General features: G+C 38.3%; 1 pseudogene; it reads left to right on the forward strand.

The window, feature by feature from the left end:
• Positions 1-1,256: 1,256 nt before the first annotated feature.
• LOC148001322 (U2 spliceosomal RNA) lies at positions 1,257-1,359 on the forward strand (annotated as a pseudogene).
• Positions 1,360-10,142: the final 8,783 nt, after the last annotated feature.

A 10,142-nucleotide genomic window follows, 5' to 3' on the forward strand; every position in this document is an offset into this window, starting at 1 on the left:
TGAAAATGAGGTTATTATGAGTCCTTTTTTCTAATGCGTATCAGTATTAGACATTCTTAAAAATACTTCTTATCCTTATGTATTTCTGTTTGTCTGTATGTTCCAGTGTTTGACTGGGCTCCTTGTTTGCTTGATGTTTAATAAACAAGGTTTTCTTTCTTCATGAGTTCTAGATATTAACATTGTTTTATACACACACACACACACACACACACACACACACACACACACACACACCTGGGAACGATTTTTTATTGTTTTTCTGTATTAAAATAAATTACCTTTTTGTAGCTGCTGGGATGTGGGATCCCATAGACCCCCAAATATTACAAGCTACTGTGATTGCTGTAGTTCTCTAGGACTTGATGGTGAGACCCTAGTGCTGAGATACCACATAGGTGAGCTGCAGAACATTGAGAAACCAAGTTTGTACTGACCTGCATGATTCATCCTTAAAGGATCGCTCTCATTGTGCCACAGGGTGGGATACACATAACCAGAGGAGAAAGATAATCATTAGTCTTAGGAAGGTTTGATCCCTTTGAGCTATAGTCACCAGTCTGGCAAGCCATTTTTATTGGTACTACAAGGGCATGAATGCTATAGGAGCAAACCCTTGCTTCCTAGTTGGAGTTAAGTCCTGATGCTTGCAGCAGAACCTGCTCCTGGCATGACTATCAAAGCAAATAATGTCTGAAATGCAGCAGGTGACGTCCAACAGGATAGGCAAGAATCCACTAGAAATTTTAGATTCTTAACCTATAGTTAGAAATTTAGTTAGAAATTTGGAGGTTTTGTGAGCCAGGCAGAGTAAGATCAGGTGATGGCCTAGTGCAGGAACCTTGAAACAAAGAAAGCTCTCTGAGGTCCCCTGCTGTGAAAAGTACTGGCTGCTCTGAGCCACAGAGTGCTGACAATGGAAGCTGCCTGCTTTCTTAGCAGATGTTGATTGGCATATGCTTTAATTCAAAGGCAGGTTTATTTGCTTTTAGGATAGATTTATATGCAGAGTTTGTCCAAATCATGTGGGGAATTTCACCTGCAGTTCAGAACTAGGATAGGGAAAATTAGTCCCTGACTCCAAGTAGAGAGCAGTGATAATTGCCTGCTATGAACAGGTATTGATAGAAGTGTGGCTCCAGGTAGAGAGCAATACAGATGGATGGTATATTAAAGTCTACAGGAAACTCAGATTCTCTAATATGATCTGCATGGGAATTTTGGGTTTATATCCTACATGACAAATCAGAAAGGCCATCGCTTCTCGGCCTTTTGGCTAAGATCAAGTGTAGAAAGGCCTAAGACTAGGCTCACATAGCATTTTAGCTTACTTATTTGTTTTGGATTGGTTTAATTTTCAAAATAGGTGTGATTTTGAGTTTTGTGGTTATGTTATTTCTCTGGGAGAGAATGCGAGATACAAGCGACTGCCTACTGACAGATATGCTGATTTGAGAAAAAGTTTTTGTCTTTGCATTGTTAGAAAAAGTGACTAGACCTTGGACACCTTCCAGAGTTAGATAGAGGGTAACCCCCAGAAGAACAAACTCAAGAGAATAAAACAAGAAACAATTTCCTCCTAACCAGTCTGTACATTCTACGAAGACTGATACAATCCATACAGATATCTTGATGATATACTTAAATTTTGTCTTGAGATGTCTACTGCAGAATGTACAGTTTTGGTGAGATCCATCATCAGACATGCTAAACTGACCTGCTTGAACTCCTGATCTCATAGATTTTCAGCTAGATCCAGTCAGGACACAGACATCAGAGACCACAGCAATCACTGATGGTTATACTAAGGTTGTGTTTCTGAAGAATTTATAAATGGTCATAATTTAATAGGGAGGAATTAGCTAGAATTGATTGTACTGACATAATCTCATTTGGTAGAAATCCTTATAATTATTACTAAGTTGAAGTTATAATTTCTCACATTAGTACAGAATTTATTTTTATGCAGAATCTGGGGTTTTGTTGGTATAAATTTCCTCTATTGTTTCAAAAATTTTAATAATACAAGGACAATAATAACAGACAACAGTCCAGATTACTTTATTTAGATAGTTTTCAAAAATATCAGAGAATGTGACAGTTAATGTTATCTATTCACTTGTTGAGACACATCTGCTCCCCACAACTCCTAAGAAGCAGCTGAGCATCTCTAACACCAGGTGAGGTAAAGTGTGGGTAGGTGGCCACTGGGCAGAAATTTCCTATTTCTCCTACAGACCTGTGTTCTTGAGAGGACAGAAGTTACAGGATAGGGCAACTTAGTTCTGCTGAGACAGAATAAGCTAGTCCTTAATAGATCCTGTTTCGCGAGGTCTGTCAGATGATCCTGGGCCAGAAGGCTGAAGACTGATGCTCCAATTTCCTGAAATACTGGGGCTCTAAGGGTAGGCAGCTGTCTGTACAACTTGTCTCAGTTCTAGACACTGTGCTAGGCCTCCTTTATTTTCAGTTAAGATTAGTTGCTCTCGAATTTCTGACAGGGTTAAAGACTAATTATAGTCTCATAGCCTACCCAGGCCATTTAACATTGAGAAGACATATTTAATTGGATAGTTTTCAGATAGCATACAAGGTAGCCAGGAAATAACATATAGATTTTAAGCCTTTCTGAAGATAGATAACAGAATGTTCTATTTATTTGACAATAATGATGAACTGGGTGTTAGGTATATTTTTTACTTTGTAAATTACAGAATGGTGATAGTTTTGCTAAGCTTACAGTTGAGAGAAAAGTTCCTTCTTTTTTAATCATTGTTTTCCTTTCTTTTATTGGATATCTTCTTTATTTACATTTTATTATTTTTTATTGGATATTTTTATTAACATTTCAAATGTAATCCTCTTTCCGGGTTTCCCATCCATAAACCCCTATCGGATTTCCTCTCCCACTTCTTCTATGAGGGTGTTCCGCCACTCAACCACCTCCTTCCTGACTCCCCACCCTGACATACCTCTACACTGAGGGATCCAGCCTTGACAGAACAAAGAGCTTCTCCTCCCACTGTGCCCAGCAAGACCATCTTTTGCTACAGATGCAGCTGGAGCCATGGGTCTGTCCATGTGTACTCTTTGGATGGTTTAGTCCCTGGGAGCTCTGGCTTTTTGGTATTGTTTTTAATTGGACAGAAAGGATGAAATGTGGCAAGGATCTTCCTCTAATGAATAAAGATTTCAGGTGACCAATCACTGGGTAAGGAGTAGGTGGCATTTCCAGGTGGGAGGGAGAAAGAGAGGAGTAGAAAGGGGACTAGAGGTTTATTTGAAGGGAGATTTTGGGGTTCGAGTTGTAATGAAGTAGAGGCTCCTGGTTAGATGGCCACAACTGGAGGATTTAATTTAGTATGGCTTACTAATTAGGATGTTAATAGTTGTGCCCAGCAATTGAGTTGCCTGTTAATTCTAAACTAAGAGTGTGTGGTGTTCTGACTCAACTGGCTAGCCCAACATGCTGTAGGATTTGGATGTATGGGACTTGCATGGCAGGGACTTGCCATATGGATTTTGCGATTCAGTAGAGAGATTTCAGGAGCTTGGGGTCAGAGAGTCTGCGGAGATGAGAACAACCCGCCATTGTCATATGCCCTGCTGGTGCCTGGTGTTGTGTGGAATGGTGCCTTTTTTATTATTATTTAATGCAACAATAAGGCATAGGAGAAGAAATCAATGCTATTATCTTGCTAAATAGAAAAGTATTAGACTCATTACTAAAGACTCATTATTTTACCTATAGATCTCAGTCCTCATTAGGAGCGTTTTTTGTTGTTATTGTTGTTGTGTTGTTTTGTTTTGTTTTTCCAGCAGACAACATGGACATCCATGAGTAGTGATCTTGCAGAGAATAAGTAGCAATACAGTGACGAATCCTAAATCACACATACATATCATAACACCTCTTCTCATGTCTCAGGGAACATTGTGGAAGAGTACAGAAAATAAAATTGACAGTTGGTGAATGACTACAGTATAACAATGTTTTCTGGACACATCAGGGTACTGATGCATACAAACTCACTGGGCAGCATGCACAAGAGTCACATAAGATCAAACCAGACAAGAATCCCAGCGTGGAGTGAGAAGGTTGTTAATAGGTCCTGTCCTTATCTCAGAAACTGTTAATAGCTGATAGTTGCTGAGAGATGCAGGATTGGTGTTCTTTAAGGATATGTAACCATGCCTAAAGTATATACTGGCAAAACTATTCAGATTCGGTGGGCTTACTTCTTTTTAAATCAAAAATAGAGAAAGGACACATGAAATTGGAAGAAAATAGTGGTTAATGTTGGGGAAACTGGAAGAAAATGAATGAGGGATGGACTTGATCAGGCTATAATACATGAATGTATCAAATTCTCAAACAATAACAAAATTAAAAAAAACAAATGGATAGCCAAAATATAACTCCATGTCCTTTCAACTATGGTAACCATTAATTGAACTTAGTGCTTACTTAAAAAGGAAGAAATCATGAATTTGGGAAAGTATATGCAGATATGGTGTAGGTAATATGAAAAGAGGTAGCATGGGAAAACTGTAATTGGATGAAATTGTGTTCAGGTAGATACAGTTATTACATTCCCTCAGACTACATTTTTATAATAAGTAGAACACCTATATAAAATTGCATTATTTTTAGGATCCATGACCTTATTAGCCCTAGGCAGCTGTCTGGGTTTCCAGTATCAGGCATGATATTCTTTCTTTGGAGCAGGCTTCATGTCCAGTTAGAGAGCTGTTGATTACTACCAAGAAATGAGTGCTGCTCCTGTGCCCTTAGGGTTATCATGCCATAATATTCATTGCTATGGTTCACAAACATTATAGCTAGCAAGAGCAATTCATTATTTTTCCCTCAGAAGTGTGTTTATCACTCTCCAGCATTATGAATGTGATTTCTCATTCGGGGGCTTCGTATTCAATGGTAGCTCCGGTTCTCCTGATATGGTGTCTGAAGTATACGGTGTATGTAATACCAAGTAGCCAGCCCTGGAACTGTATCAATACAAGTAACCTTAAGTGGACTGAGCAAATTGTATTTTTATACTTACATATAGATGCACATACTACATATATCGCATATATATATATATATATATATATATATATATATATATAAGAATAACAATGAGAACAAAAAGAGTCCACAGTTCTCAGAAAATTGGGGATCAATATAGCTCTGTACCCAGCTATACCACTCCTGGGCATATACCCAAAGGATTCTCTGTCCTACCACAAAGACATTTGTTCAATTATGTTCATAGCAGCTTTATTCATAGCCAGAAACCGGAAACAACCTAGATGACTGCATCTGAAGAATATAAAATAAATGTCGTACATTTACACAACAGAATATTACTAGTTACATCATGAAATTTGCAGACAAAAGGATGGAACTAGAAAAAAATCATACCAAGTGAAGTAACACAGACCCAGAGGGAGAAGATGGTATTTGTTCGCTTATAAATGAGTATTATCTGTAAAAGAAAGGATAACCTTTCTATAGTCTACAAACTAGGAGAAGCTAACTAACTAGGTAGGCTTGAGGAGACATTAATGATTCTCCATGGGAAGGAGAAATAGAATAGATTTTATGGGTGGACTTGGGGTCAGTGAGGACAAGAACAAAGAAAGATCAGAGGGGGGAGGATAGAGGGAGATAGTACTAGGAGACACAACTAGAATTGGAGTGCAACTTGGGAATGAGCTAGAAACCTAGTGCAATGGAAACTCCCAAGAATCAATAAAGCTAACACTCCTAGTATTGGAGCATTCAAAGCCTGAACTGGCCATCTCCTATAACCGGCTAAGACTTCCAGTGGAAGAGTTGGAACACCTACGCAATCAAAAAAAAAAAAAAAAAGAAAGAAAAAAAGAAACAAACAAACAAACAAACGAAAAAAACCTTTGACTTACAATTTATCCTGCCTTTAAGATGTACTGGGATACTCTCAAGCAGCAGGTTCCCTGAGGTCCAGACATTATCCAGATCTGAAGGGACCCAGTCAACAGCTCCCTGCACTGAAATCCCATGGGAAGGAGAGCTAAACCTTCAGAGGGGCAGACACACCTGGGAAGACAGGAGAGACTACACTCTGCCCACATTTCTGACTCCAGAGGAAAACACCTAACGCCATCTGGGACCCCTGTGCACAGGGTCCTGGGGAAAAGGCGGCACAGGCCCTTCCAGTTGCTGCTCTTACTGAGAGCTCAAAAGCAGGCCCCTAGGAGCAACTACAGCACCAGAAGAAGTAAGGGCAAATTTTCTGCTCCAAGTGACCTGCCTGGTGGACTCAGGACACAAGGCCACAGGAACAGCTGAAGACCAGTAGACAGGAAAGACTACAAGCTTGAAAGCAGAACACACTGGCTGAAAGAAAACAGGAAAACAGGTGTACAGCACTCCTGACATAGAGGCCTATAGGATGGTCTAGCCACTGTCAGAAATTGCAGAACAAGGAAACACCAGAGACAACCTGATGGCAAGAGGAAAGTGCAGGAACCGAAGCAATGGAAACCAAGACTACATGGCATCATCAGAGCCCAATTCTCCCACCAAAGCAAACACTGAATATCCAAACAAACCAGAAAAGCAAGATCTAGATTTAAAATCACATTTGATCATGATGATGGAGGACTTCAAGAAAGACATAAATAACTCCCTTAGAGAAACAAAGGAAAACATAAATAAACAAGTTGAAGCCTATAGAGAGGAATCACAAAAATCCCTGAAAAAATTCAAGGAAAACACAATCAACAGGTGAAGGAATTAAAAATGGAAAAAGAAGCAATAATGAAAGCACAAAGGGAGACAACCCTGGATGTAGAAAACCAAAAGAAGAGACATGGAGCTATAGATACAAACATCACCAACAGAATACAAGAGAAAGAAGAGAGACTCTCAGGAGCAGAAGATTCCATAGAAATCATCGACACAACTGTCAAAGATAATGTAAAACGGAAAAGGCTACTGGTCTAAAATATACAGGAAATCCAGGACTCAATGAGAAGATCAAATCTAAGGATAATAGAAGAGAATGAAGACCCTCAGCTCAAAGGACCAGTACATATTTTTAACAAAATCATAGAAGAAAAATTCCATAACCTAAAGAAAGTGATGCACATAAAGCCTACAGAACTCCAAATAGATTGGACCAGAAAAAAACCCCTCCTGTCACATAATAGTCAAAACATCAAATGCCCAAAACAAAGAAAGAATGTTGAAAACAGTAAGGGGAAAAGGTCACATAATATGTAAAGGGAAACCTATCAGAATTACACCACACTTCTCACCAGAGACTATGAAAGCGAGCAGATCCTGGGCAGATGTCATACAGACCCTAAGAGAACACAAATGCCAGCCCAGGTTACTTTATCCAGACAAACTCTCAATTAACATGGATGGAGAAACCAAGATATTCCATGACTAAACCAAATTTACACAATATCTTTCTACAAATCCAGTCCTACAAAGGATGATAAGTGGTAAAGACCAACATAAGGAGGCAAGCTACACCTAGAAAAAGCAAGAAACTAATACTCTTGGCAACAAAACAAAGAGAAAAAAAGCACAAAAACATAACCTCACATCCAAATATGAATATAACAGGAAGCAATAATCACTATTCCTTAATATCTCTAAACATCAATGGACTCAATTCCCCAATAAAAAGACATAGATTAACAAACTGGATATGCAATGAGTACCCTGCATTCTGCTGCCTACAGGAAACACACCTCAGAGACAAAGATAGACACTACCTCAGTGTGAAAGGCTGGAAAACAACTTTCCAAGCAACTGGTCGGAAGAAGAAGCTGGAGTAGCCATTCTAATATCAAATAAAATCAATTTTCAACTAAAAGTCATCAAAAAAGATAAGGAAGGACACTTCCTATTCATCAAAGGAAAAATCCACCAAGATGAACTCTCAATCCTAAATATCTATGCTCCAAATACAAGGGCACTTACATACATAAAAGAAACCTTACTAAAGCGCAAAACACACATTGAACCTCAAACAATAAGAGTAGAAGGTTTCAACACCCCAATCTCATCAATGGACAGATCATGGAAAAAGAAACTAAACAGAGACCTAGACAGACTAAGAGAAGTCATGAACCAAAGGACATAACAGCTATTTATAGAACATTCTATCTTAAAACAAAAGGATCTACCTTCTTCTCACCACCTCATGATACTTTCTCCAAAATTGACCATATAATTGGTCATAAAACAGGCCTCAACAGATGCAGAAAGATAGAAATAATCCCATGGGTCCTATCAGATCACTAGGGGCTAAAGCTGGTCTTTAATAACAATAAGGGAAGAACGCTCACATATACATGGAAGTTGAACAGTGCTCTACTCAATGATAACCTGGTCAAGGAAGAAATAAAGAAAGAAATTAAAGACTTCTTAGAATTTAATGAAAATGAAGGTACAACATACCCAAACTTATGGGACACAATGAAAGCTGTGCTAAGAGGAAAACTCATAACTTTGAGTGCCTGCAGAAAGAAACAGGAGAGAGCATATATCAGCAGCTTGACAGCACACCTAAAAGCTCTAGAACAAAAAGAACCAAACACACCCAGGAGGAGTAGAAGGCAGGAAATAATAAAACTCAGAGCTGAAATCAACCAAGTAGAAACAAAAAGGACTATACAAAGAATCAACAGAACCAAATTTGGTTCTTTGAGAAAATCAACAAGGTAGATAAAACCTTAGCCAGACTAACGAGAGTACACAGAGGGTGTGTCCAAATTAACAAAATCAGAAATGAAAAGGGAGACATAACTACAGATTCAGAGGAAATTCAAAAAATTATCAGATCCATCTACAAAAGCCTATATTCAACAAAACTTGAAAATCTGGAGGCAATGGACAATTTCCTAGATAGATACCAGGTGCCAAAGTTAAATCAGAAACAGATAAACCAGTTAAACAACTCCATAATTCCTAAAAAATATAGAAGCAGTCATTAAAGGTCTCCCAAGAAAAAAGAGCCCAGGTCCAGATGGGTTCAGTGCAGAATTCTATTAGACCTTCATAGAATACCTCATACCAATATTATCCAAACTATTCCACAAAATTGAAACAGATGGATCACTACCGAATTCCTTCTATGAAGCCACAATTACTCTTATACCTAAACCACACAAAGACCCAACAAAGAAAGAGAACTTCAGACCAATTTCCCTTATCAATATTGATGCAAAAATACTCAATAAAATTCTTGCAAACCAATCCAAGAGCACATCAAAACAATCATCCACCATGATCAAGTGGGCTTCATCCCAGGCATGCAGAGATGGTTTAATATACAGAAAACCATCTACGTAACCACTTTATAAACAAACTGGAAGATAAAAACCACATGATCATTTCATTAGATGCTGAGAAAGCATTTGACAAAATTCAATCCCCCTTCATGATAAAAGTCCTGGAAAGAATAGGAATTCAAGGCCCATACCTAAATATAGTAAAAGCCACATTCAGCAAACCAGTAGCTAATATTAAACTAAATGGACAGAAACTTGAAGCAATCCCACTAAAATCAGGGACTAGACAAAGCTGTCCACTCTCTTCCTACTTATTCAATATAGTTCTAGATGTTCTAGCCAGAGCAATCAGACAACAAAAGGAGATCAAATGGATACAGATTGGAAAAGAAGAAGTCAAAATATTACCATTTGCAGATGATATGATAGTATATTTAAGTGATCCCAAAAGTTCCACCAGAGAACTACTTAACCTGATAAACAACTTCAGCAAAGTGGCTGGGTATAAAATTAACTCAAATAAATCAGTAGCCTTCCTCTACACAAAAGAGAAACAAGCCAAGAAAGAAATTAGCAAATTGACACCCTTCGTAATAGTCCCAAATAATATAAAATACCTCGGTGTGACTTTAACCAACCAAGTGAAAGGTCTGCATGATAAGAACTTCAAGCCTCTGAAGAAAGAAATTGAAGAAGACCTCAGAAGATTGAAAGATCTCCCATACTCATGGATTGGCAGGATTAATAAAGTAAAAATGGCCATTTTACCAAAAGCGATCCACAGATTCAATGCAATCCCCATCAAAATACCAATCCAATTCTTCAAAGAGTTAGACAGAACAATT

Source organism: Rattus norvegicus, chromosome 14 (assembly GCF_021556685.1).
Source record: "Rattus norvegicus strain SHRSP/BbbUtx chromosome 14, alternate assembly SHRSP_T2T, whole genome shotgun sequence".
Taxonomy (NCBI): domain Eukaryota; kingdom Metazoa; phylum Chordata; class Mammalia; order Rodentia; family Muridae; genus Rattus; species Rattus norvegicus.